Raw genomic sequence first — 26,252 nt, forward strand, 5'->3', positions numbered from 1 at the left:
AATACCCCCCTCCCTCTTATTTGCCCCACTACCATTTGGTTCTTGGTGCTACTACACAGAGAGCACCCACAACACTGAGGGAGAAGGCCAACTGGCAAAGTATAAAATGGACCCGGGAGATGAACGGGGCGTTCACAGAAGAAATCCTAATAGCCGATAATATCACTCTCACTAGTCATAATTAAAAAGCAAATGAAATCAATGACGAAAAATAAATAATACTATGATTAGGCAAAACAACTAAGTTGCAAAAACAATTTGCGTAAGATGATCCTGCTCTTATTTAAAAATATATTTAGGGACGCCTGAGTGGCTCAGTCAGTTAAGCGTCCGATTTCAACTCAAGTCATGATCTCATGGTTCTTGAGTTCGAGCCCCGCATCGGGCTCCCGGCTGTCAGCACAGAACCTGCTGCGGATCCTCTGTCCCCCTCGATCTCTGCCCCTCCCCTGCTTGCTCTCTGTCTCCCTCAAAATAAATCAATAAACTTAAAAATATATATGTTTACATACTGGGGAGAAAACTCTGGGGAAAATATAGATGCAAATGCATCTCTTACGAGATTCAACTGTTAACCAAACTGTGGAGAGTGACCTTTGGAACACAAGATTGGATGAGGTGTCTTTGTTGTTTTTTGAATTTGTTACGAGGAAGATGCATTGTATTGTATTTTTTATTTTTTTTTTATTTAAAAAAAATCTTTTTTTAACGTTTATTTATTTTTGAGACAGAGAGAGACAGAGCATGAACGGGGGAGGGTCAGAGAGAAAGGGAGACACAGAATCTGAAACAGGCTCCAGGCTCTGACCGTCAGCACAGAGCCCGACGCGGGGCTCGAACTCACGGACTGTGAGATTGTGACCTGAGCCGAAGTCGGACGCTTAACCGACTGAGCCACCCAGGCGCCCCTGTATTGTATTTTTTAAAGCACAGCCACTTACTCATTGCAAAAGGGGAAATAGTAACTTGACGGTGGACCAGTCTGGAGGGTATCATCCTAACCAAGTTATCAAAATGAACGTCGCCTTCAATGGGACACACTGACAGCATGTGCCTCCTGATAGGATGCACTCGGAAGGACACAGCCTCCCTGCTGCGGGATTCCTGACAAAATGTTGAACTACAGGGAAACGTCAGACAAACTCAGGTTAAGGAAAATTCTACCAAATAACTAGCCTGTGCTTCTCAGAGATGATCATGTTATGAAATGCATTACTGTCCCAGGTTAAACTAACGAGATGAGACACAAGGTCCTGGATTTTCTTTTTTTTTTCTTAATTTTTTTTTAACGTTTATTTATTTTTGAGACACAGAGAGACAGAGCATGAGTGGGGGAGTATCAGAGAGAGAGGCAGACACAGAATCCGAAACAGGCTGCAGGCTCTGAGCCGTCAGCACAGAGCCCGACGCGGGGCTCGAACTCAGGGACCGTGAGATCATGACCTGAGCCGAAGTCGGCCGCTTAACCGACTGAGCCACCCAGGCGCCCCATGGTCCTGGATTTTCAATCGCTGTCATGGACATTTCGGGAGGGGGGGGGGCATTGGTAAAATCTGAATAACTTTCATAGATTATATGATAATATTCCATCCATGTTAATTTCCTGATTTTGATGATGGTTCTGTGATGATGCCAAAAAAAAAAAAAAAATCTTTGTGTTTAGGAATACACACGATCCATTTCTTTGGAGAGAGAGAACCTTAACCTTCATGCTATGGCAGGGAACAGCCGTAAACATGCGAGGCCACCCAACTGGCAAGGTTCACACATGTGTAGACCCAGGGGAGCAGGCTTGATGATCACCCCTTCACCCAGTGAGAGTCTGAGGAAGAGGGGTGAGGAGGAGACCCCAGAAGGGAGGAGGCAGGACTGCAGGAAGTGAGGAGAGAGTGGGGAGGGCCAGGAAAGGGGGGTTGCTGAGGGATGGCCCACCCCCAGCCCCCAAGGGTTCCGAAGACAAAACTCAAAACTTGCAGCGTCTTTGGCTCAGTCACCCAGACACACGCTGAACGTGTGCTTCAGGGAAAGACGCACGCAGCACCCAGAACGGGCAGAGAACGGTTAGCCCTGGCCTGAGCAGACAGGGCAGCACCTGACCCTCTTCCCCATGGATGACCACCCAGCCCTTGCCTCACCTTCATCCCCTGCAGGTGGCTAGAGATACTACTCATAAGACCAGAGAAAAAAGGGCTCCCCACGCCCTTATCCGCACCCCACCCCCTCAACACACAGAGCACAAACACCATGCCATGCAGGCGGCCGTAGAAGAGACATGTGGCCCCAAGAACATCAACCCCAATGTGATGAAGGGTCCCCCAGTGTCTGGGAAACAACAGTGCCTGGGAAGATTAGTTGATTTTGCTGTTGGATGGCTTGGAAGGGTTTGTGGCACTGGAGCTAGAGTTTCCCAGGGTGAGAGGAGAAATACTCCTTTCTCTTCCTTCCCTGCTGGGAAAAAAGATTGTCACCCACCTAGCCTGCTCCCCCCAAGTGGGCTTCCTCCCTGCTCATGGGGATAAGCCCCCAGGAGATGCCCGAGCTTCAGGCCCCCGGCCCAGCCTGCGTGAACTGCTAAGGGCTTCTCCCCTGTGTCGATTACCGGGGACCCGTGCACAGGACGGGACAGGGCCAATAATGCCCCGTGGGCAAGGTGGAGCCCTTGCGGGTGTGGGGTCTCTCTCACAGCCTGGCTGCTGTCTGGGAAATGTTCCTGCCCCATAAATGCCGCTACACTTTACAGGGAGGCACTGGGGCCAATGGGAATCAGCAATCCCGGGCCCTGGACCCCATTCCACAGAGAGCTGTCTGTTGCATATATGCTGGCTTTCTCCGCCTCGATTTAACTTTAGAACAATGGGGGTTTTACAAGTTAACAAATAACTGCTTAACTCACCTGACAGCTCCATGGTGGGGGTGGCAGAAGACCACAGCCTCCCAGGATGTCGGGATGGCTTTGAGTGCCCTCTTTGTACCCGTAGAAGGTCAAGTGTGTGGTTTATACTTGACTCACTTGATGCAGGATCAGAGATTCGTTCCCGAGTCGTGGGATTTTCCATGCAGTGGGTACCCGCTGGTCATTGTTTCTTGGTCACCCGGGAGCCCCCAGGCTCCTGAATCAGACTCCCCAGTGGGACACTGCTGTCCCCATCTTCACCAAGCCTGCCGTGGACAGGTGTGGTGGTGCAGGGCATGTTGGGCCATGGACCGGTCTCCCCTTTGGCAGGACAGCTGGGAATGTGAACCCCAGGGCCATTTTTAGGCACAGGGCAGGGCTCACCTCTCAGCTTTCCATTTTAACCTCGAGGGGGGACTCAGACCCCCTTGGCACAGCATTACCTGAGAACCGCCTGTGTTGGAGTCACTGGCCACTCTGCAAATGGTTAAACTTGGATCTAGCTTTTGTCCGCTGCAAAGGTCTGTTTCCCACTGTGGACATCCTTTCTCAGCCTCCCCTGGGGACACTGTAGTCACCACATGCAAGAAGGACTGAGCAAGCGGGAGGTGGAGGACGTTCAGACCCCCTTTCTCGGACTCTCCTCCCAGGGTCCTGTCCCTGACAGCTCTTTGAGGGGCTGCCACCCTGACCCCTGGCACTAGGGACCCTGGGGGCTGAGGGCCCTTGGCTAGCCAAGTCCCTCTAAGTGGCAGCTGGAGTGAAGGGTGGCCTTGGCTTTGGCCCAGCTGCTGAGCCCCTAGAGGCCAGTTCTTGACCCTCTCAGGCCTCACATTCCCCCCAGGCTCCCATGGGTTAAAGTGTCATGGTGGCCAGCAGTTTCTGACACATTCTGGAAGCTCGACAACCCCTTTTCTACCTCTTGTCTTACCACCTGTTCTGGCCGAGATTCCCCAAAGCAGTAAAGATGATGTTAGGAGAGTCAACTCTTTCCCTCAGTTATAGTGGTTAGTAAGTGCAAATATGTTTGCAATTGGTCCAGCATTGCATGTTTGAATTTTAATTTTTTTTTTAAGTTTTATTTACTTAGAGACAGAGTGCAAGCAGGGGAGGGGCAGAGAGAGAAGAAGACATAGAATCTGAAGCAGGCTCCAGGCTCTGAGCTGTCAGCACAGAGCCCGATGTGGGGCTTGAACTCAAGAACCGTGAGATCATGACCTGAGCCAAAGTCGGATGCTCAACTGACAGAGCCACCCGGGCGCCCCATGCATGTTTGAATTTTGAATGATGTAATTCATTATTGAAACTTATAGTCACTAAGGACAGTTTTTTACAATTTCATTTTATTTATTTAATTTCTTTATTAAAATTATTTATTCATTTATCTTGAGACAGAGAGAGAGCAGTGCCAGGACGAGTTGGGGAGGGGCAGACAGACAATCCCAAGCAGGCTCCACACTGCCAGCACAGAGCTGATGCGATGCGGGGCTCGAACACACGAACCGTGAGATCATGACCTGAGCCAAAGTCAAGAGTCGGACGCTTAACCTTCTGAGCCACCCCAGCGCCCCGAGGACAGTTTTTTTTTTTATTTTTTTAATGTTTATTTATTTTTTTGAGAGAGAGACAGAGTGTGAGTGGGGGAGGGGCAGAGTGAGAGGGAGACACAGAATCTGAAACAGGCTCCAGGCTCTGAGCTGTCGGCACAGAGCCCGACGCGGGGCTCGAACTCACAGACCGTGAGATCATGACCGGAGCCGAAGTCGGACGCTCAACCGACTGAGCCACCCAGGTGCCCCATCGAGGACAGTTTTTTAAATGGCAGAAAGAAGCGATTTAGTGAATGTTCCGCATAGGCATTACCAGCACGCCACGAGGTGTACATACTTCTTAGTCACTTTACCTGCATGAGTCATAAAGTCGGCCTTTGGTTTCTGTTCAGCTGTGGCAGGTGTCAGCAAAATACCCCTGGCTCTCCGACATCTGTACTTAATCGCTGTTCGGAGCCCCTATTCCTCTGTTGGTGAACATGTAAGTTCAGTCCATTCGGGATCCCCGGTCCCTTTTCTGGGGCGCCGCCAGCCCACTCTGGCCTCGGCAGCGACATCCTGATCCTGGCTGCTGCCCAGCCTCTTGGAAGGCCCATTCCACAGCGACTGCCTTGTCCTTCTCCCACAGCAGGAAACAACACTGCTCCCCCGTCGCCTGGGCTCAGGAAAGCTCTGCAGGCTCGTGCCGAGCCCATCTGCCCACGCAGATATCCTGAGTAGCCTCTTCCCTGGGGCCTGGTCACCTCCCTGGAGCTCTGCCTGGGAAAGGAAACTCGGTGGTCATTAGCTCTGATCCCCCAGAAGTTTCCAGTTCTTCTATGCACAAGGCAGGGTTGTACTTCTCTGCCCTCTTGAAACCAGGGGTGGCTTATGACTTGCTTTGGCCAGTGAAAAGTGACAAGTGACAAGTGTCAGATTGCAATTTGTTAAGCTTCTCTTTTCCTCTAGGGCTGTGCAGACTAGTGTGCTGGTGGCTGTTTGGATGGTGCTTCTCCATCCACCGGGGACCTGGGCAGGGTCTCCAGGCTAGGGCCCGGTGTGAGAAGACACAAGGAGAGCTCCCAGTCTGCCCACAATGGAAGTGGAGTGACAGTGAGGACTTTACCTCATCTGGTCAAGCCAATGAGATTTGGAACTGCTCGTTACACTAGCAAAGCCTACGTATCCTGACTACTACAGGGCCACAAGTTTCCTCTGCTCTTAACCTTCCAGATCAACCTGGGGTCGACCAGCCCCACTGCTGAGCCAAAGGGAACAGGGCAAAGGGAGTCAGGGATTCCTGCCTCCTCTGGGACTCCTGCCCTCCCAACCCGGGGGTTTCCCTCTGAGGACACCCAGCTTCTTACTGGTCTCTACTGTCCTCTTATCCTTCTCTGAGGCAGAGTAGGGGAAGAGAGGAAGAGGAAGGCCAGGGTAACAGTGAAATGGAGAACAGGGAACAGGGAGAGGGGTTGGAATAGAGGAGGGGGAGGCTGGATAATGACTCCAAAGAGATGTCTATGTCCTAATCCCTGAACCTGTGAATATGTTGCCTTAGGCAAAAGGGCCTTTGCAGGTGTGATTAAGTTAAGCTTTTTGAGACCCAGAGATCATCCTGGGTCACCTGGGTGGGCCAGATGCGGCCACTAGGGTTCCTGTAAGAGAGAAGCAGGAGGGCCAGTCAGAATAGGAGATAGGATGATTGGAGCAGAGGTCACCCTGGGGGACTTTGCGGGGGAAGAAGGGACCACAGACACAGGCAGCCATAAGAGGCTGGAAAAATCAAGGAAACCGATTTTCCCCTGAAGCCTCCAGAAGGAATGCAGCCCTGCCTACACTTTGATTTCAGCCCCGTGAGTTTGATGTCAGCCCCGTGAGATCCAAGCTGGATACCTCACCTACAGAAATGTAAATAACAAATGTGTGCTGTGCAAGGTGCCTGGTTTACGGTAATTTGTCACAGCAGCAATGGGAAACACTCTTGGTTGCCAGCTCAATATTGTCCTGTCCTCTATGCGGGCCGGGTAGGGTCACTGGGGTTGGCTTCATACAAGCCCAGCTGTGGTTTGCCCGGATGGACTCTGCTCCCAGTAAGCCACACCACTCCCTCTTGTTTGGTTTCTTCTCCTGGCATTCCAGGCTTCTGGACCCCTGTATCTTCTTCAGACTGAGGATCTGCCTACTTGTGTGGAAAGCCCAGATGAACTACTTCCTTGGCTTCTGCTTCCCCTCCTGTCTCTTCCTTCTCTTTTAGTTCCAACACCCCAGCCACTCCAGAAGGAGCGACCCTTCCTGCGACCCGAGCCTCAAGAATGTCACCCCCTCTTCAGTGTTTTCTACCTTCTTTGCTGTCTTCTACCTCTGGGCCTATCCAGACCCGACTGGATCCAGCCTCCAACAGAGCGAAGAAGTCGGGGTCCCGAGCTTGACCCTTCTGGGCCCTTCTAGGAGTGCACTGTCCAATATGGTAGTCACTCCCCCCATGGCCATGTACATTTCATTCTAAATGAATGAAAAGTCAAAACTCAGTTACCCAGTCACACTAACCACATGTCAAAGGCATGATAGCCACACTGGGCTAGTGGCCACTGCATTACACAGAACTGATAGGAGAATTTCCATCATTGCAAGAAGTTCCACTGGACAGGCTGCTCTAAGACATTCTCCTTTCCCTTGCGTGCAGTTACAGCCTTGCTCAGGTTAGGGAAAGGAGCACTGATTTCCATTTACATTGTAAGTCTGAGGAAGTCTTAGTTTTACTTTCCTCCTCCTTGGAGTATGTGCATTTTCTGCTCCTCTCTGTTGAGCAAATGGATTTTTCTAGCCCATGAAAACGGGGTTCCAATGCATAAGATGCAGCCATGGACCTCAGCATCCATGTCTTCCTCCTTGAAAGTGTCTTCTCTTACTGAACGGATTGAAAGCTTAAACTACATTTCTCAGATTCCCTTGCAATTGGAGTCCTGGATTTGAAAATAGGCTCTTTCAGGGGCGCTTGAGTGGCTCAGTGGGTTAAGTGTCTGACTTCGGCTCAGGTCATGATGTCGCAGTCTGTGGGTTGAAGCCCCGCGTCGGGCTCTGTGCTGACAGCTCGGAGCCTGGAGCCTGCTTCGGATTCTGTGTCTCCCTCTCGCTCTGCCCCACCCGTTCCCCCACTCATGCTCTGTCTCTCTCTCTCTCTCAAAAATAAATAATAAACATTAAAAAAAAAAAACCACAAAAGAAAAGTGGAGGCCATCTTCCTAAAGCTTTGGGCTTTCTCTTCCGGCACAAGAAAGACCAGGGTCCAGCCTCCAGCTTCACTGTGTTGAGAGGCAACGGTATCAGTGGCCAGATTCAGCATTCCAAAGCCCAGCCACCAGCTTCACGGGTCCCAGGGCAGCTGTCTCCATGACCATTGCTTAGGCAGTAGGGGTAGTGCTACCCTCCCAACCCCAGCTTTCTGGTCCCCGGATCACAGCCAGGACAGTGTGTTTCTGGAATAACTTCCTGTTCTGTGGTGTGGTAGGCATCCCTGGGGACCCAGGCTGGAACCTCCTCTACCCCTTCAAAGGACTTTGTGAATCTTTATTTCCCTGTATTAAATCCCTTTCTGCTTAAACCACCTAGCATGGTTTCTGTTCCCTGCACTAAACTCTAACTATTTCAGCAAGGAGCCACAGAACAGCTGGAACAGGTCATTCTAAATCAGAATGACCGCCTGGGCATCTCTAAAATAGAAGTTGCCATGATCCCACTGATTTGTCCTGGAAGTAGCAGTTCCCGCCCTCAATCGCCGTTGCTCTGCACAGCTGGCCCAGCGGACACCTGCCTTCATTTTATGCAATGGTTTTACATCCCAGCTCTTCAGAATTCTGGAACGCCAGAATACAGGGGTCAAGGAGCCCAGACAACTTCAAACTGGCTGGCTAAAACAACAGGATTTTTTGTGTTTTGTTTTGTTTGGTTTTGTTTTGTTTTTTTTAAAGCTACATTCAACACAGTAGAGTTGCAAGGTCAAAGGTTATGTCGGAAACATGATGTCGAAAGTACATAAAATCAGGGGCACCTGAGTGGCTCAGTCAGTTAAGCGTCTGAGTCTTGGTCTCAGCTCAGGTCATGGTCTCACCGTTCGTGAGATGGAGCCCCGCATCAAGCCCTGGCCTGAGAGCACAGAGCCTGCTTGGGATTCTCTCTCCCTCTTTCTCTGCCCCTCTTTCCCATTCATTCCCCCCTCTCTAGCGCTAAATAAACAAAGAAACTTTAAAAGTACATAAAATCAGCCACATAAAATTGTGAAACACGAGTCACAGTTAAACTGGATCTGCAGAAATGGAAAACATGACAATTTTTTTCATCAAGATGGGAAAACCGCAGAAAGGCTGGGCGCTGCCGTCCGCGGGTGTCCCGCCACCTGTGACCATGGCGTCCTGCTGCTCTGTCGGCACCGTCTCGTTCTCTGCTGTCGATACTCTGTGGCTTTGGCTGCCTTGCCTGACATGCACCTGACCCTGCATCCTGACTTCAGTGATTCCGGCACAGTGAATTGTCCTTTCTTCCCAAGGAGCAACAATTACTTGAAAATCACGTCCCCACAGGTGCACTTGTATCCCCGTGGCAAACTCTTCGCAGTAAAGATTGCCAAGACCTATGCCCATTTGACTTTCTCGCTTGCTTAGTGAATGCTTAGTGGAGACCGTTGTACTGTTGCAGGTTATAGAGTGACCCCCCCCACCACTGTGCTGAAAATGTATGTTGGATTCCACAACCCCCACTATCTCCAAATGTAGCCTTATTTGGAAATAGGGTCATTGCAGACGTAATTAGTTAAGATGAAGGCACATGAGGGCGGGGGGAGGGTGGGTCCATGTCTAATAGGACAAGCATCACATGAAAGTGACCATGTAAAGTCAGACATGCAGGGAGAGTGCCAAGGTAAAGTCAGAGATGGGAAGGATGAGACTATAAGCCAAGGAACATCAAAGCTTACTGGCAACCACCAGAAGCTGGGAAGACACAAGACAGGTCTTTCAGAGGGAGCGTGGCCCTCTTGGCGTGGCTGGGGCAGGAAGGTCTGGCTGTAGGAGGAGAGCATGACAGCCTGATTTGGGGGAGCTTGGGTAATGTCCCATGGGCAATGTGGAGCCCTCAGAGTGCTGTGATCACATTTCTGTTTATGGGCCACGCTGGCCACGATGTGGATGGCGGATGGGAAGATGAACAAAGTAGGAGATTAGTGCCACGGTAGGACATCTGGGTGGGAGGTCATGGACGCCAGCCCGAGTCCAGGAGAGAAGCCTGGGCTGGAGACCAATCTGGCCATCAACAGCGGTGGCCAGGGGCGGCCAGGACCTCAGCTTGGGCCCCGGGAAGGAAGTAAAGGAGGCTTCGGGGAATCCATGCAAAGGGGGTCATGACAGAGTGGGGCCTGGAGGACCATCTCCCCAAACTGGAGGAAAGGAGTGAGAGAGCCTTGGTGGGGGTCTCAGAGGAAGACACTCAAAGGCTGGACGCTCCACAGTGGCCAGTAGGCCCTGGTCAACCTGGCCCTGACGTCCCTGTGGGCAGCCCTTGCTTCTTGGGCAGGAGCCTAGGGACAAGGGCAGCCAAGGCAGTCCCCAGCGTCAGGGATGGGCTTGGGCCTGGAGGAAACAGACGCCCACCTTCTTGGGCCTGCTTTTCGTTCGGTGCCACCATAAATTGCCTGGAGCAGCCCCCACATCCCCCGCCCCGGCTGCTGTTTTGCAGTCGGGGTGTATCAGTCATGATAAGACATTACTTAAAGCAGTGGTGACGGGGCCTAATCAGTCTTGTGAAATATAGACTTCTCCCCACACGGCGGGCAGGGCCGACATTAATACACATTTATGCAAAGCAAGAGCTGTAGCTGTCGGGGGCTAATCTTTACAAGTATGATAAATGATGTTTATTTTCCATGATGGAACGAAACACCCCAGCCGACAGTAATTGTAATAAAAAGGACAGATCAACTTCTATAAAGTGATTGAATTACCCTTCGATTGCATTAATGTCCACACTCGGTTGTGTCACTGGCTTCCTCGAGGTTCCGAGGACAGCGAGCAGGACAATTTCCCCTTCAAATCAGTGCCTGCCCTTCACCCGGGCTGCTGGGGCAAAGGGGCTGCCTGTCGGGAGTGTGGGCTTGGTCTCCTCCAGCCCAGACCTTTATCTCCTCGTGTGTGAGGAAACTGAGCTAAGGGAGCGCAGCGACAAGCGTCAGCCTGGGAAGCCTACGAGTGGTCGGGACGGAGTGACCCGCATGGCTGGGCTTTTGGCGCGGTCACCAAGGTGTTACGTCCGATTCTCCCATGGCCCTGAAGGGGTTATGATTATTCTGTCTTTGCAGGTGAGGAGTAGGGACTCAGAAAGGTTAAGTGACTTGGCCAAGGTCACACAGCTAGAATGTCTCCCAGATGGTGCTCACACCGTGTTGAAGGCACTGTTATGGAAGGATCTCAGGGGATCCCTGGCTCCAGATCTTCCTCTGATGTGTTTCCGGGTCCCTGCCCGGCTCCACCGTGACCCAGAGGACTGGAGTGTCAGGCTGGGAAGAGTCTAGACACCGGGAGGCTTGACCAGAGATGCTGGTTACCATCTTCCGCCATCACGGCCTAGGGGAATGCATGGTGTTAACAAGTAGATGGATTGGAATCTGTCTTGGATCCCTTTCTTCTCATCTGTCTTATCTTCTACCCACTTCCCAGAGTTGGTGGCCAGTTCGGTGAGAACAGGGTCCCATGAAGTCTCAGCTGGGTCATCCCCTGACTCATACATCTCTTGGGAGGTCCAATGACCCTGTGGGGATGAGGGCTGTCAGTGACCCCCAAGGAAAGGAAAACGGCATCCCTGACCTATCATCCAAGGGATCTTTTCATAAAGTACATTGCTCTTCTCATTCACTCGCCTTAAGCCTCCAATGGCCTCTGTTGAATTCGGAATAAAATGCCAGATCCTTAACCCACACAGGTTTTCCCCCAGGTATATTCAATGTCATTCAAGCTACACAAATGGCAATCTCACAGGGGCCCGTTGAATAAGACTTTGTCCTGACCGAGCCTGGTTCTGGGTGATCCCTACTTACCCCTCACCATAGCCCGTTATGGGTGGGGAAACTGAGGCTTGGAGAGGGCAGAGCCTTTGCCAGTTCCCCTGGAGCTGGTTAGTGACAGAGTCAGGCTTCAAAGCCAGAGCAGTGGCACTACAGCCTGGAGTGGGGTCTGCAGTGTGCAGATCCAAGGGGGCCTGGGGAAGCACGCTGGGGGGACAATGGGCCACCCCACCAGGAAACTCGGTCCCCAGTACTGCTGGGTGGTGCTTCTCCAAAGTGAGCATGCTTCAGAATCGCCTGGGGGCTGGTGAAAACACAGACCCGTGTGGTCTGTGCAGACCTCGGAATATTATTCAACCATATACCAAGGAATCTAGCTCTGATGCGTGTTGCAACATAGGCGAACCCCGGAAACCACGATGCCACGTGAAAGAAGCCAGACACACAAGGCCACGCACTGTATAATTCCATTTACATAAGATATCCAGAACGAGCAAATGTATGGAGATGGCAAGTATTGACTTGTGGCTGCAGGGTTTGGGGCAGGGAGGGGGGATTGGGAAGTAACTGCTTGTAAGCGTGACTTTTCCTCTGTACATCCTTCCTTCCTTCTTCCTTCCGCTTAACCAGCTGAGCCACCCAGGCACCTCCAGAAGTACCATTTCTTTTTTCTTTTAAAATTTTTTTTAATGTTTATTTTTAAGAGAGACAGAGAGTGAACGGGGGAGGGAGAGAGGGAGACACAGAATCTGAAGCAGGCTCCAGGCTCCCAGCTGTCAGCACAGAGCCTGGACGTGGGCCTCGAACTCACGGATCGTGAGATCACGAGATCATGACCTGGATGCTTAACTGACTGAGCCACCCAGGCGCCTCCAGAAGTACCATTTCTAATACGCTCCCAGGTGCTGCTGGTGCCCGGACCACACTCTGAGGACTGCCCGGGAGGTAACGCACAAGCTCTGGGTGGCCCCGGGGCTTGGGGGAGCCTCAGACGGGGGCCATCTGCTCGCAGACTACAAGACAGCCCGATGACATTACGTTCATGGAGGTTATCGTCCCCTTCACGCCAATCATTTGGGGTCTGGTGCTCATTCCCCTTTCAAGTTTCCAATTTGTGTCCATGTTCAGAGTTTGCTACTTGTTTGGAACATCCCTCATATTTCAGCTAAAAAACAACCGTCTTTCACAGGAGTGCTTTAAAAACAGGATTGCCTGTTCGTAGCTCTGATTTGGGATCTGCTCCTCTCCACCTGGAAGTCAGTGGGAGGCGGGAAGGTGCTGGAGAGAGAGGTGGAGTGAGGGTCTGGGGGCGTGTGAGTGGCAGAGCCCTGGACCCCCCCACTCTCTCCACCTATCGGCCCCTCTGGCCTTGACTCAGCTCCCAGCCTCAAGCCCAGGGATGCTCTGAGCGATACCACAGCCCCCACTCCTCTGCCTGGAGATGATTCGGTCAACATCATCCTCAAACCTGGGCCGGTCTGGGCTTCGCCTCCACCTTTTTTTGTAAGTCAGTCGGTCAGAGGGCATCCTCGACTGTGCTTTCTCTAGAACCTCCCTAGCCAACCCACCGCCACTGCTGGCAAATTTCTTAACTTACTCCCCTCACCTCCCACCAGGACTGAGGTGGGAGAGCCTTCCCACGCCCTCTGAATCTGCCCTTGCCCTCCTGTGGTTCTCTACCCCACCGCCAGCAAATCCCATCACGCTTCCCTTGTACCTACAGTAACGACCAACATCTTACAACATCCTGTCGGGCTCCGCTGCCTACCTGCTTCCCACGAACCTGGCCTTCTTTCCATCAGGCTCCAGCTGGCCCCAGGGCCTTGGCCCAGACTGCTCCCTTTTCCTGGACCCTCACTTCCCACTCCGGCTGCCCCCCCCCACCCGGGTAACCCTCCACATCTTCCAGACTGTCGCTTTGTCGGGAACTCCCTCCCTGACCCAGACAAGGCCAGACCCCTTCCAAACTGTCCCAGAACAGGGACACTCTCCTTCGTCGCACTTGTCCCGGTCTGCAATTATCCTCGGATGTGTGTGTTTGTTTAAACTCCGGCTCGCTTTCCTCCCTGGAGGATCCAAAGGCCAAGACAGTGAGCAGTTCCCCTGCTGTTGCATCAGCGCCCCCCTCCGCTCCGAAAATGCCCCCGGGAACAATGAATAATGGACTTCTTGTCGTCTTCTGAGAGGACAGGTGCTTTGCCACAGAATAATATTGAGTATTTAAATTTTTTTTTTCAACGTTTATTTATTTTTGGGACAGAGAGAGACAGAGCATGAACGGGGGAGGGGCAGAGAGAGAGGGAGACACAGAATCGGAAACAGGCTCCAGGCTCCGAGCCATCAGCCCAGAGCCCGACGCGGGGCTCGAACTCACGGACCGCGAGATCGTGACCTGGCTGAAGTCGGACGCTTAACCGACTGCGCCACCCAGGCGCCCCAATATTGAGTATTTAAAAATATTTTTGGTGCCTGAGTTTTTGCCCCACGTGTGTGCACGCTGTGGGCGTGTCCACACACCCGCATGCCTCTCCTGACCCTTAGGCGGAGATGAGACAGCGTGAACAAGCATCCTAGGCATCCAGCCCTGGACGCATGAGCCTGTGGAGGACAGAGATGGTGAGGATTCTTCTCGTTCCTGCATTCCAAGGGGGAGGGCCCTCTGTTTACTTGGGATCAGCCTGGCCCCTGGCACCCAATGAGACCAACCACCCAGTCAGGCTTTCGAAGGCCCCTTCGCCTTCGTTCCTGGCTGCCTGCACGCGGACAGAGCACCCCCTCATCAGACTCTTCCCCACCTCTTCTCGGGCAGGAGGAAGGAAAACTCAACCCTTCCCCTCTTCAACTGAGAAGGGGGAGCCCTCACCCTGACCGCGCCCCCCCCCCCGCCTCCTGTGGTCAGACAGGCCTGCAGATGACCTTCAAAGACCATGCAGACACAGAAAATCTACACAAAGCCCGCTGTTCTGCCCTCACCCGTGCCGTGCCCCAGGAGTATCATCAGCCTTCCACCCCGGCACTGCCCTTGGGGCTGTGGCCGGCAACATGGTGCCACTAAGCCTCTGGCCGTGTCTTTGCTGTAGGTAACGGCCACGTATAGCTCATGTCTTTAGGAAGGGGGTGCATCAGTGACCACCCCTGAGGCTCCCAATTCTGGGTGCTGAACTTAACATTTAGCCACATGGAAGATAGGAAGATGCTAACGTTCTGTCTATTTCCGAAATTCTCCTCTGAGCATCTTATGCATCACATGGATTCATGCAACAGACTCATAAGGCAACATGGTACCCGGCACTGTGCCCTTGGCCTCAGAGAGAGACACACAAGAGGACAATGGGATGTCCATCCAGGAGGCTATCGGAGGGAGCCCAAGGCGGCGGCTTGTGACTGCCACCAGAGGTTATTAGGAAAGGCGCCTAGAGGAGGGCAGCCAGAGCTATGTTTGGGGGGTGGCTGAGAGGGCCTGGCAGAGGGAATGGGCGGGCGACAAGGAAAGGTATTCCTGGGCGAAGAACACGGACCCAAAGGCACAGAGCGGGGCTTGCCCGGGGCTTTCCGGAGCAAAGGTGGTGGCAAAGCCTCCAAGCCACCCCACCAAAGCCCTTGAACTCCCAGGAACCACCAGCAGATGTTCGTCCGTGGGCGGGGAGCGAGAGGACTGGAGCCATTTGCCAGGGCGGCGTGTCCGGAATAAATCTCGGGCGACGCTGCAGGGGCCCAGTGCTCCTGGACCCGCGCCAGGATGGGGGGTGGGGGGTGGGGAGCGGGGAGAAAGGAGTCTAATAGGTTGTTGTTAATTATTATTATTACTTTTTATTAGGAGGCCCGGCTGCCCAGACCATAAGGACGTGTGCCCCTACCTCTGCTGGAGCATCATTAGGGGAACATATTCGGGTGAGACTAATGAGGTTGGCTTAGGTAAGGACCGGAAATAAGCCGGGGCGCCTCTGGCTGGTGCAGAGAGGTTTCAGGCCACACTTTTATTTTGTGGCGGCGTATTGCTGCAAGCTGAGGTTCCTGTTAATGTGCCCCAGCCACCTCTGGGCTTTGGGCTCTGAAATGCTACAATTTATTATGATTATCAGGGCCGTGATGTGGGGACGCTGTTTGGAATTTCCACCCTGATAATGAGGAAGGCTGGCCATGCCATTCTCGGGGGCCATTTTCCCTCAGCAGTGCAGGAAGAAGGTAGTCCTGGCCTCGTGCTACCCTCACACATCCCCCGGGGAGTGCATGTGGGAGCCACAGTGAGGTCTGCGAAATCCTTTCTCTCCTCTCCATGTGGCTGGACCTCTATCCAAACAAGGTGTCACCCAGCCCAGTCCAGCCCATCCAAAGAAAAGGAACTTCTGTCCTGAATGAAGACTTAAACAGCTATGGAACAAGACCGCTACCTTCCTTTGAAAACCCTGCTCTACCCCCGCCTCCTACAAGAAGCCTTCCCTGATACGTGCACCCATTAGCATCCATCCTCTCTGTTCTCAATACCTGTATGCAGGGTGGCCCTGGTCCTACTTTACTGTCATTTTCTTGTCACGTATCAGTTTTTCTGAACAAAAGCAGGGTAGTGTGAGAATAAGCAGCACATTGAGGGTCTTTTCACAAGAAGTTCTCTGTGGGGCTGAGCAGGGAACCCTCCGGGGGGCTAGAATCTTCCCATGTCTCCCTGATCCACCCTTAGCCTTGCTCTGTCCTATGGGGTCAACCTCAGTGGGCTCTCTCACCATCCAGCTTTATTTGGCTTCGGGCAATGGCGAGCCCAGGCATGTGATGCAAGAGAGGCAGAAGGAGGACGCCAGGTGTTAATTCCCCCCTGGCTCCCTTCATTGGGGATTGCTTCAGGCTACGATTCAGTGCAACTCTCCCTCTTTGGGGTTTTTTGCCTCTTTAGTCAGAGGGTGTAACAGCCCTCCTGTTGTGAGTCCTGGCATCTGCACTAGCCTTGGGGTACCTCTCAACTTCCCACACCCGTGTCGCCAGTCCCACTTTTACACCCTCTTTGATCATCCCAGTGTGGGCATGTCAATGCATCCATGCTGCTGGACAGGAGAATGGGGTGGCAGGAGAGAGATATGGGGTGGCAGGGCGAGGATTGGACTGGAGATGGCCCACTTGGACCAGTTGTAGTTTGGAATTCCGGGACATCGTGTCCTGAAGATTACTCCAAAGCTACCTCCTGGATTAGCAGAGGGAGAGTGCTGTGATCGATTAGTAATGCCTGCCGTGAGAGCAACGGCAGGGAGTAGTAACATGCGGGCTATGTATCCTACTACCCCCAGGACTGATCCCAGAGAGCTTCGAGCTGCAGGAAAAGGGCCTCGGATTTTATCCTCTAAGCTTTGGTGGAAGGGAAGGGAAGTGTCACTGAAGTCATTTTGAATAGAGAAGCACAATCTCAGTATTTGTGTCTCCGGTGGCCTGACCTGAGCAGTGGACAGATGGGAGAACAGCAAGACGGCCACTGCAATGGACACAAGGGAGTGAGAAAAAGGGAAATGCATAGAATGGAGAGACGGGGAGATATATCGGAGGGGGAGAGAGATTTTGAAGGCAAATTCTTAGGGCTTGATGGCTTACAACTTTCAGGGTTGAAAAAGAAAAAGATTGGGATGAATCCTGTAATCAGGATACAGGGATACTGGACCTCACCCAGTATGATGCTCTTATTGTCTTAGAAGAAACCCTGAGCCCTAACCACATTTTGACAAATGGGGGCTGGGGTGGACTGGTGGGCACTAGCTGGCCAGTAATGAGGCACCTCTAATTGGGAACATGGTGGTGGCACCATCTGGCTTCTAGGAGTGAGTGACAGCAGGGGGAGGGGCGGCAGCTGGCCAGGAAGGGGTGAGGGGTGTGCACATGCCACACAGGTGTCTCGGGTCTCTCTCCCTCAGGGCCAGTGTGGAAGCTACTCCAGGAGCCCCGTGCCTCCAGTGACACCACTCTGTCCTTGTCCCCTTAAGCCTGGTCTCCCCAGGGCTGGTTTCCTGATTGCATTTTTTTTCCTCCTAATTTTAAAATTCACATCTGCTCATTGTAGAAAATTAGAAAACCGCAGCTCACTGTTAAGAGGAAAAGAAAAACCACTCTAACCTCACCTGCAGAGAGAGTGCTGGGTAGAGTTGGTATATTCCCTCCAGACTCTTTCCTTTATCCTTTCCTTTTCTGCTTTTCTTTTTTCAGTTTGTGCGATGGAGAGACCCCCTCTGGCCACCACCTTGAGTCTGCAGGAAACGGCTTGGCACTTTGGGCTGTCACTCAGCTCAGTGTGGGTTCTCAGCTTCCCCCAACCCCTGGATGGTGCCCTAGTTTTGGATCTCACCCAGCACTAGGGTGTGGTGAGTGGAGAGTGCTGTCGAAGGCCCCTGAGTCACCTGTCACTTATGTTTGTGCGCATAAGGAACCCTGGAGAGAGACCGGGGCTCTGCTTCTGCACGGACATCTCCTGGATATGGGGATCTTGCTGTGTTTGGAAACCGGCGCCTGTGGAACATTCCTTAGAGGCCCCCAGGTGTGACCACTGGAGGGCCCTCCCTGATGTCTGGGGCCTTCCCTGGGGCCTCTGGGTCCCCCCCATCCAGCCCAGGTCCAGAATCTCCCCCTTGTTTGAGAGGAGCCCCTCCCAGCCACCTGCTTCTCCCTGCCCCATGCTCTACCCTGTCCCCTCCTGATGGACTTGGAGGGCCCTGAAATCCAGAGGCTAAATCACTCGTAACCAGAAACTAGTTCCTCCTATCCCAGGGGCAGGGAGGCTAAGCCCAAAATCCTCCCAGGACGTGAAGGAAGATATTCTGGCAAAGAAAGGGAAAATGAAAAAACAACGTCATAAATAAGTCTTCATCATAAAGCAATCCAAGCAGTTGTGCCCCAACCAATGCAGACACGTGGGATTTTCTGACAAAATCAGGATGATAATGTACATGCTCGACGGCATCTCAGTTTTTCACTCAGCACTACACTATGGGCGTTTTCTCACGTCGCTTGGAAATGTGATTTTTGATGGCAGTTCCTAAGGTTAATTTAGTAAATGAACTGGAACCAGGGGGTTCTGTGGGTTAAAGATCCGTCACGGATGTGTGCAGACTTACATCAGTCACCGATCTCCTTCATTGCCCCGCCCCAATCTCACTCCCCCCACCCTGCCACTCCCTCGCTCAAGAAGCTGCTATGGCTCCCTATTTTTATCACATCGAGACTAAACTCTGGTTTCAAACCGGGCAAGACCCTTCTCTTCTCTGCTACCCATCCCTCTCTCGGGGACATCAGTGCCCTGAAACATTCAACCCTGTTTCCTTCTCTTTCCAGCAACCTCCTCCACCCCACCCCCACCCATTCCAGATACCCCACCTCTCCCTCTGCTGAGGTGTCTGCTGAGGATGCAAATCGCTGCGGTCCTTGGGGAAATGGTGGGTTCCTGAGGGGACGGGGCCCTCTCCTCTCGCTGAGCCTTGAGACCAAGCCTCTTCAGGGGTGGGTGGGCTTGGGTCTGATGACAAAGTCCGTGAAAGTAGCATCTCTCCCAGGAAGGGCTGTGTTCCCTGCTGGCCTCAGGCCTCCCGGGCCTGGTCAAGACTGTTTTGCTGTCCAGGGCCAGCCAGGAGCTGACCCCCAGCACCACCTGCCTGGGGGTCCTGGGTTGGCAGAATGGGAAACTCGACCTCAGGTTCTGACTTCTCACCTCAAAGAAGAATCTGTCACCGTGTGGGAGATTCTGAGGGAAGGTTCTGCTGCAGACTTGAGGTGGGGGGGGGGGGGTCCTGGCTCCATCCTTCCCTAAGATATGCCATCCTCCAGAGCAAGAAGGAAAGAGGGGTGAAGGTGCCCTCACCTCACGCCAAGCACCCCCAGTCCCGAGAGCAGCCGGATTTGTCCCTAAATCTTTCACCCAAAGTGCTCTTTCTGTACTGGCTCTGCTGGGGTTCAAGGTTAGCCCTGGAACCTTCCTGAATTCCCAATGTGGTTCTGAAAGCCAACGTCAAAGCCACAGTGAACTCAAAGCGGTTTTTCCGAAGTCTGTTTGAAATTGGATCCTGAGAGAATGATTGTTAGTTGCAAGGACAGGGTCCTACAGAACCAGGAGGGGTGGCGACAGGGGTCCAGCAACTAGCCCACCAGCGCCCCCTGGCGAGAGAGAGCAGGCAGGGTTGTCGTGCGGAGCAGGGATGGCCTGCAGCGGGGTCGGGGGCAGGGGGGTCCGGGTGGCACGTCTCTGGGCTTCCCTGCCCTCACTCTGAATTGCATCCCAGAGGCTGCAAAACCCTCCACTCACTTCCGGTGGCTCACCCGTCCTCTGCACCTCATAGACGAGAAAAACGAGGCCTGGCAGGAAAGCTGCCTATCCCTGGTCGCAGTGGACCCTTCCAGAGCGGACCCCGCTGCCGTGTCCCTTGACCCTCACCGCAGCCTGAAGGGGAAGAGCTCTGAGAAGGGCCTTGCCGGAGCCAGATGGCTGAGAGTCACGACACCAGCAGCCTAGACTGTGCAACTTCAGAAGTTCTGAGATTTAACTGGGCAGCCACGGGTGAAGCAGAGTCCTGATGCCAAGTGAGGGAAAGGGGAGCATTCAGGGCGGGCTTCCTGGAGGAGGGTGGCTGATCTGCGCTTGGCAGGATGGGAAGCATCGGGAGTGGACAAGAGACCATGGGCAATATTCTGGGGGAGGGGGGGTCAAGAGGCAGTGCCTGAAAAAAATAAATTTCTGTCTTGGGCTTTAGAAAAGGCAATGGATGAGGCGCCTGGGTGGCTCAGTGGGTTGAGCGTCCAACTTCAGCTCAGGTCATGATCTCACAGTTCGTGGGTTCGAGCCCCACATCGGGCTCTGTGCTGACAGCTCGGAGCCTGGAGCCTGCTTCAGATTCTGTGTCTCCCTCCCTTTCTCCCTTCCCCTGCGTGCACTCTGTCTCTCTGTCTCTCTCAAAAATAAATAATAAACATTAAAAAATGGGTTTTTTTTTTTAAAGAAAAAAAAGGCAATCCATGACTGAAGAAAGTCAGTCCCAGGTCAAAGATTTTCTTTTTTAAATTATAATAGTATATTATTCTTAACCCATTTGTGCTGGGGTTCCCAAGACCACCCTCCTCAGGCTAGATGATTTAATAGTAGAACTTAGCATACTTATGGCTAAGATTTTTTTTTTTTTAACAGCAAGAGGGTACAGAGCAAATCAACAAAGGGAGAAGGTGCATGGAGTGAAGTCCAGAGGAAACCAGATAAGCCTCCTAGAGCCTCTCCCAGTGGAGCCACACAGGACATGCTTAACTCCCCTGCAACGAGTTATGACAACGTATTTGAAACCCTTTCCACCAGGGAAGCTCCTTAGAATCTCAGTGCCAGGGTTTTACTGGGTCAGTCGATGGAGGCACCTCCGCCTGGCACAACCTCAAATTCCAGCCTCCCTGGAGAGAGACAAGGGGGGGCTCTGCATAGACCACATTGTTGTACAAATAGTCCAGACACAGTGAGCCTCTCGCATCATTTAGGAAGTGGTGGGAACCCCCCCGCCCCCCGGTTTCTAAACAATTGCTACTTACTCTTTTTTTTTTTTTTAGTGTTTACTTATTTTTTTTTAAATTTTTTTTTTCAACGTTTATTTATTTTTGGGACAGAGAGAGACAGAGCATGAACGGGGGAGGGGCAGAGAGAGAGGGAGACACAGAATCGGAAACAGGCTCCAGGCTCTGAGCCATCAGCCCAGAGCCCGACGCGGGGCTCGAACTCACGGACCGCGAGATCGTGACCTGGCTGAAGTCGGACACTTAACCGACTGCGCCACCCAGGCGCCCCAATGTTTACTTATTTTTGAGAGACAGAGAGAGAGCATGAGTGGGGGAGGAACAGAGAGAGAGGGCGACACAGAATCCAAAGCAGGCTCCAGGCTCTGAGCTGTCAGCACAGAGTCCGATGCAGGGCCTGAACTCACAAACCGCGAGATCATGAACTGAGCCGAAGTCGGTCGCTCAACCGACTGAGCCACCCAGGCGCCCCAGTTGCTACTTACTCTTATGTGATTCCAGAGTATTTGCCATTAGATAAATAGCAAACCTCTAGACACTGGCTTTCTTGATTCCCCCCTGCCTTGCTGGCTATTCCCTTTGGATCTCCTTTGCTGGTTGCTCCCACCTCCTTGACCCCTAAATGGTGGGGACCCCCAAGGCTCAGCCTCCCGACTTCCTTCCATCCTGGAGGCTTTAAATACCATCCATCATATGAGCAGATGATGCCTTCCCTTCAGTCCTCCTGGCCCCGCAGGTGGATGTCAGATTGGCATCTGGACCCTAACATAACTTTGTTACTCCGCCCCCTCATCTCTCTCCCACCCCTTCAGATCCCCATCTCCGTCTGTGGAATCACCACCCACCCAGACACCAAGCCACACGCTGGAGCTGTCTGGGCATCGCCCTCCTTCTGTCACATCAGGGCCGCTTGCAGTTCCTCTCACTGTTCTCAGCCCGTGTCCAAGTCCCAGCCACTGCCTCTGGCCCAGATGGCTGTGCTGACCTTTCTGGTCCCTCTGCCTGCTCTCCTGTCCTCTTCCAGACCATGGTGCACACGACAGCTAGAGGGAGCTCTCCAAAATGTGCCTCACTGGCTGTCTTCTGGCATCCGTCCCCTGGCAAGGCTGATGTGACCTAGCCCCGCCTGCCTCTCTGGAGTCCCTTTCTACCGGTGTCCCCTTGCTCGTTCTGTTTCAGCCAGCCGGGCCTTCTTCTGCAAGCACCACGCTCATCCGACCCCAGCACCTCAGGGTTTGCTGTTTCCTTGCTCTGCAGATGTGGACTGCCACCTTCTTGGGCAGCTGTGGAAGCAGGCTGGAGACTATGGCTGCTGTGCCTGGGGCTTGGGTCTGGAAGCAGGACAGGCCCAGGGAAGGGAAGATAGGGAAGATGGCTTGAGCCGGCGGGGGGGGGGGGGGGGGCGGTAGCAAGCACACACGGAACTGGACAGGCTGAGCCGGAACCACCCGAGGGGGAAGACCCGACCCCGAGCCCATGTGTCCCCGCCTCTGTGCCTGCATCTCTGAGGCTGAGCTAACCTGCCGGGGAAGCCGGTGCCTTCTTCGTGGAGCTAACCACACACTCTACCCAGGAGTCTAGAAGGCTCGGGGAGGGTCTGGTTTGTCCCGGCACCGAGTCCGTCCCCTGCAGATCAGCCACACCCACGAGTGTCAGAGCGGGCGCCTTGTGTCCCACGCTGCCTTCCGAGGGTCAGAAGGGTACGGCTGCTTCTCCCTGTTCACCTACCCATCCCCTGCAAACTCCAATCGGAGCTCTGCAGGGAAGGGAATTCCGGAAACCCAAGTGCCAGCTGAGCTAAGGAGACCGGATGCAAATCTGCCGTGTCACCGCAGAACCTGACACTGTGCCTCACCCCCGGGGCTGCACGGGGGCCGTGGGCACAGGTCCTGTCGTCTTGAGGGAACCTGTCATCCCTGGGAAGAAGGACAAGTCAAGAGACAAGTAAAACACCACTCAATACAACTTGGGGAAGTGTGGACAAGGGTGCCTGTGGACCTGAGGAGAGCTTGTCTCTGGAAGGGCCCCCGGGGAGGGACATCTGAGCTGGATGTGGGAGCGTAGAGGGAGGCTGACCGGGCAGGGCCAGCGTCCTGGGGGACCGGACACCGGAGGCAATGCCCAGGACCTACACTTCCGGACAAGGGACGGATGGGTTGGATCGGGCCCCTCGACGACCCCTGCCACGAAAGGGCAGAAGGGAGGTGGGTCGACCGGCAGGCTTTGGGGGTGAGACTGACGTGGGACAGCACCACTAGGAGTGATCCTTGACCTCGCCGAGCCTCACATTCCTATCTGAAAAATGGGGTTGTTGGAGGAATCTGGGACAATCTATGTATAAATACTGCACTGCCCCCACCCCTCCTACCCCAATGTCAGGTATTCCTAAAATTGACGCTCTCATTATTATACCCCGAAAAATCCGAGAGGAAGAGGAGATTTCCCGTCTTCCCAGCAGGCACAGCTTCCCTTGAACTTGGAAATGCTCCCTTGGGAGCACGGAGGGGGTGGGGCTCAAGGCCTGCAGGGACACAAACAGGGCCTTCCTTCCAGGGACTCCTCCGACCCCTATTCCAATCCTGTCCGCAGCACCTCATTCCCCACGAGGGCCTGCAGCCGGCTCCTGCCATCTGCCGTGATTTATAGAAAAGAGGCCGTGATTAATCAGCCAGTCAGCGCCCAGTGCAGCCATTTTCTTTCATTTACCTGCCCCCTGACCCCCAACACAGTCCCAGGCAGCGCTGGGCAAGTATATTAATCATGCACTTTAAAAATATTTAAAGGAGGAGCTAGGCCTGGAGCAGAGTCTCCTTTAATGGACTCGTTTTCAGCACAGGGTGAATATGCTAATTAGGAGATAAAACAAACTGGCTGTTTGAAATGCAAATGAGCTGGTGGGAGCGCTTCTGGTCCCTTCTTTCCTTGCTGCCTGCTTGGAAGGCTAAATCTTACTTCTCCCGGCCACTTCCCGCCATCAATTGCTAACCAAAAAAGATAGCGGTGAATTCGAATGCTGAGAGGTGCTGGGTCTTGCTTCCTCCCCACCCTTCTTCCTCCGTTAGCAACAAGGAGGAGAGAAGTCTCCTACCCGCCTGTGTGTGGAGAAACCCAAGCCAGGAGAGAAGAACAGCCCCCCCCCGCCCCAGCCCCCTCCCGCAGGTCCCCCTCTCCTTTCCATCTGTCTTTGCCTGGATCTGGGTTTCCCAACTTGTCTCCCGCCTGCCTGCCTTCCTGCCCAGTTAAACCCTCTTCGTTCTGCAAAAGCGGCCAGTGCCGGCCTCCCAGACACAAATCTGAACATTTCCCGACTTCCAGCCTTTCCAGTGACCTCAGTGACCCCTCCTGCCCGCCACCAAGCCGAAACTCTGCCTCCAGTCTGGCCTCCCCGTGCCCACTCCAGCAGCACCCTGGCATGCTGCGCCCCCCTCTAGTGTTCCTGCTTCCCCCACCCCTGCTCATCCTCAGGACTTAGGGCAAGCGTCACCTGCTCAGGGAAGCCCTCTCAGATCTCCTCCTTTTGCCTTTGTGGTCTCTGGATATGACACCTGTCTTGAGCCTGGCAAAGCACCTCTGTTCATGTATTTGTCGCCAACCCCCAGAACTGCGGGCTCCTTGGCACGGAAGCTCTTCCCTCCCACCATGCCCCACGCCTGCTGCCACCAAGCTGGCATTTCGTAAAATCATATTGAATTGGGAGGTCCAGGGGCTCTCTCTATCCAGAGACAGGCCCTGGAGAAGCAGACAGGCACCTGCAGATACTTGGACTCCAAGTCTATCCCTGCCGATCGGGCAGGTCCCACTACAAGTGTCTGTTCTTCTAGAAGACAAGAAGAGCAACCCTGCGCCCCCAAGCACGGTCCAGACACAGCTTGTGCACATGCTCTGCTCTGCCTTCTGGTCAGCACAGGTGTGGAGCCTCCCTCTGTGGCCCTGCCTGGGCAGCCCTGCCCGTTGCCCTCCTCCCCCTCCCCACCCCAACTGCTCAGAATCTGGCCTCTGCCTCCCTGCGCACAGCTGAAGGATGCCCAGTAAGCATGTTAGGGTGTGGCGGGGCGCCTGGGTGACCCAGTCGGTTGAGCGTCCGACTCTTGATTTTAGCTCAGTCATTGCTGCAGTCACAGCTCAAAAGCTGACAGAGCCAACGGCTGCAGACTGTTGGGTAAGCCCAGTGCTCATACGTGGGCGGTGCTCTTTCTCGAAGGGGTCCCCGAGCAGCCCCTCCTCTGGGGTCTTAGCCTTAGTTCCCCTGAGAGCAGGTCCCGAGACAATAGCCGGTGCAGGGAGCTGGAAGGTAGGGAGAGCCAAGAGCAGAATTATCAATATTATCAATTATCAGCCAATGAATTATCAAGCTGGCCACCCCTCAGTGACCGGTGCTTGAGTCTGAGACACCCTGAAGAGCATCTCAAGATGCATCTCGGAACCAGCGCCTGGGGATGAAGGAGGGACGATCCAGCCAGCCGCTTCTGCCCCCACCAGACAAGGGTGGCCCGATGGGTATTAACCTCCCCCACATTTCCAGGGGGTTCAGGCTTGGGTGCGGAGCCTTTTTGCCAACCCCTTGCCCCATGTAGACCAGAGGCCAGGTGTTGTCCAATGGTACCTGTGTAAAGGTGGCCAAAGCAGGAAGGCACTGGTCACTGCGGCAGACAGGGGTGGGGGACAGCTGGTTGGCTAGGGCCAGGGGCAGCGAAAGTTTGTTTTGAGACCCTATTAAATTTGAGGGGCTTATATAAACATCCAAGAGGAGGAATCACATAAAGATGGATATTTACTAATCTCTAGTTCAAGGAGATTCCAGCTCAGGAGACATAAGTTTGGGAGCCTTCGGTTCATGGACCGCATGAAAAGACACTGACTGGATGAGCAGACATGACAAGTGCACTTGAGGGGAGAAAAGAGATGCATCCAGACTGAGCCCTAAGAACTCCCTCAAGGCTGGGAGATAAGGAGGACAAGCAAAGGAGACAAGAAAGCCAGGAGAGCAGCAGACCTGGTGGTAGGGGTCCAGAGGGAGGGTCTTAGATGGGGGCGCAGATAGTGCAGCCGCTTTAATAGTAGTCAAAGTGGAGGCTCTGCCCGGCCAGTTGACCTTTGGTGGTGGAGAGGTTGTCTCCCTCCAATTGCTCTCTTCTCAGTGTAATGAGAAGCAAAGCCATTAGCTGAGAATTTGGAGAAGGGAGAGTCTGGTGGGGGTGGAAGAGACACTGAAGAGGAAAACATCTGCAGAATAAGGTGGGTGGTGGACGCTTTGGGGTTTCTCTTTTAATCA

Source organism: Lynx rufus, unplaced genomic scaffold (genome assembly GCF_022079265.1).
Source record: "Lynx rufus isolate CCGP_SWC_20201006 ecotype Redwood Valley unplaced genomic scaffold, mLynRuf1.p SCAF_2, whole genome shotgun sequence".
In the NCBI taxonomy this organism is placed as follows: domain Eukaryota; kingdom Metazoa; phylum Chordata; class Mammalia; order Carnivora; family Felidae; genus Lynx; species Lynx rufus.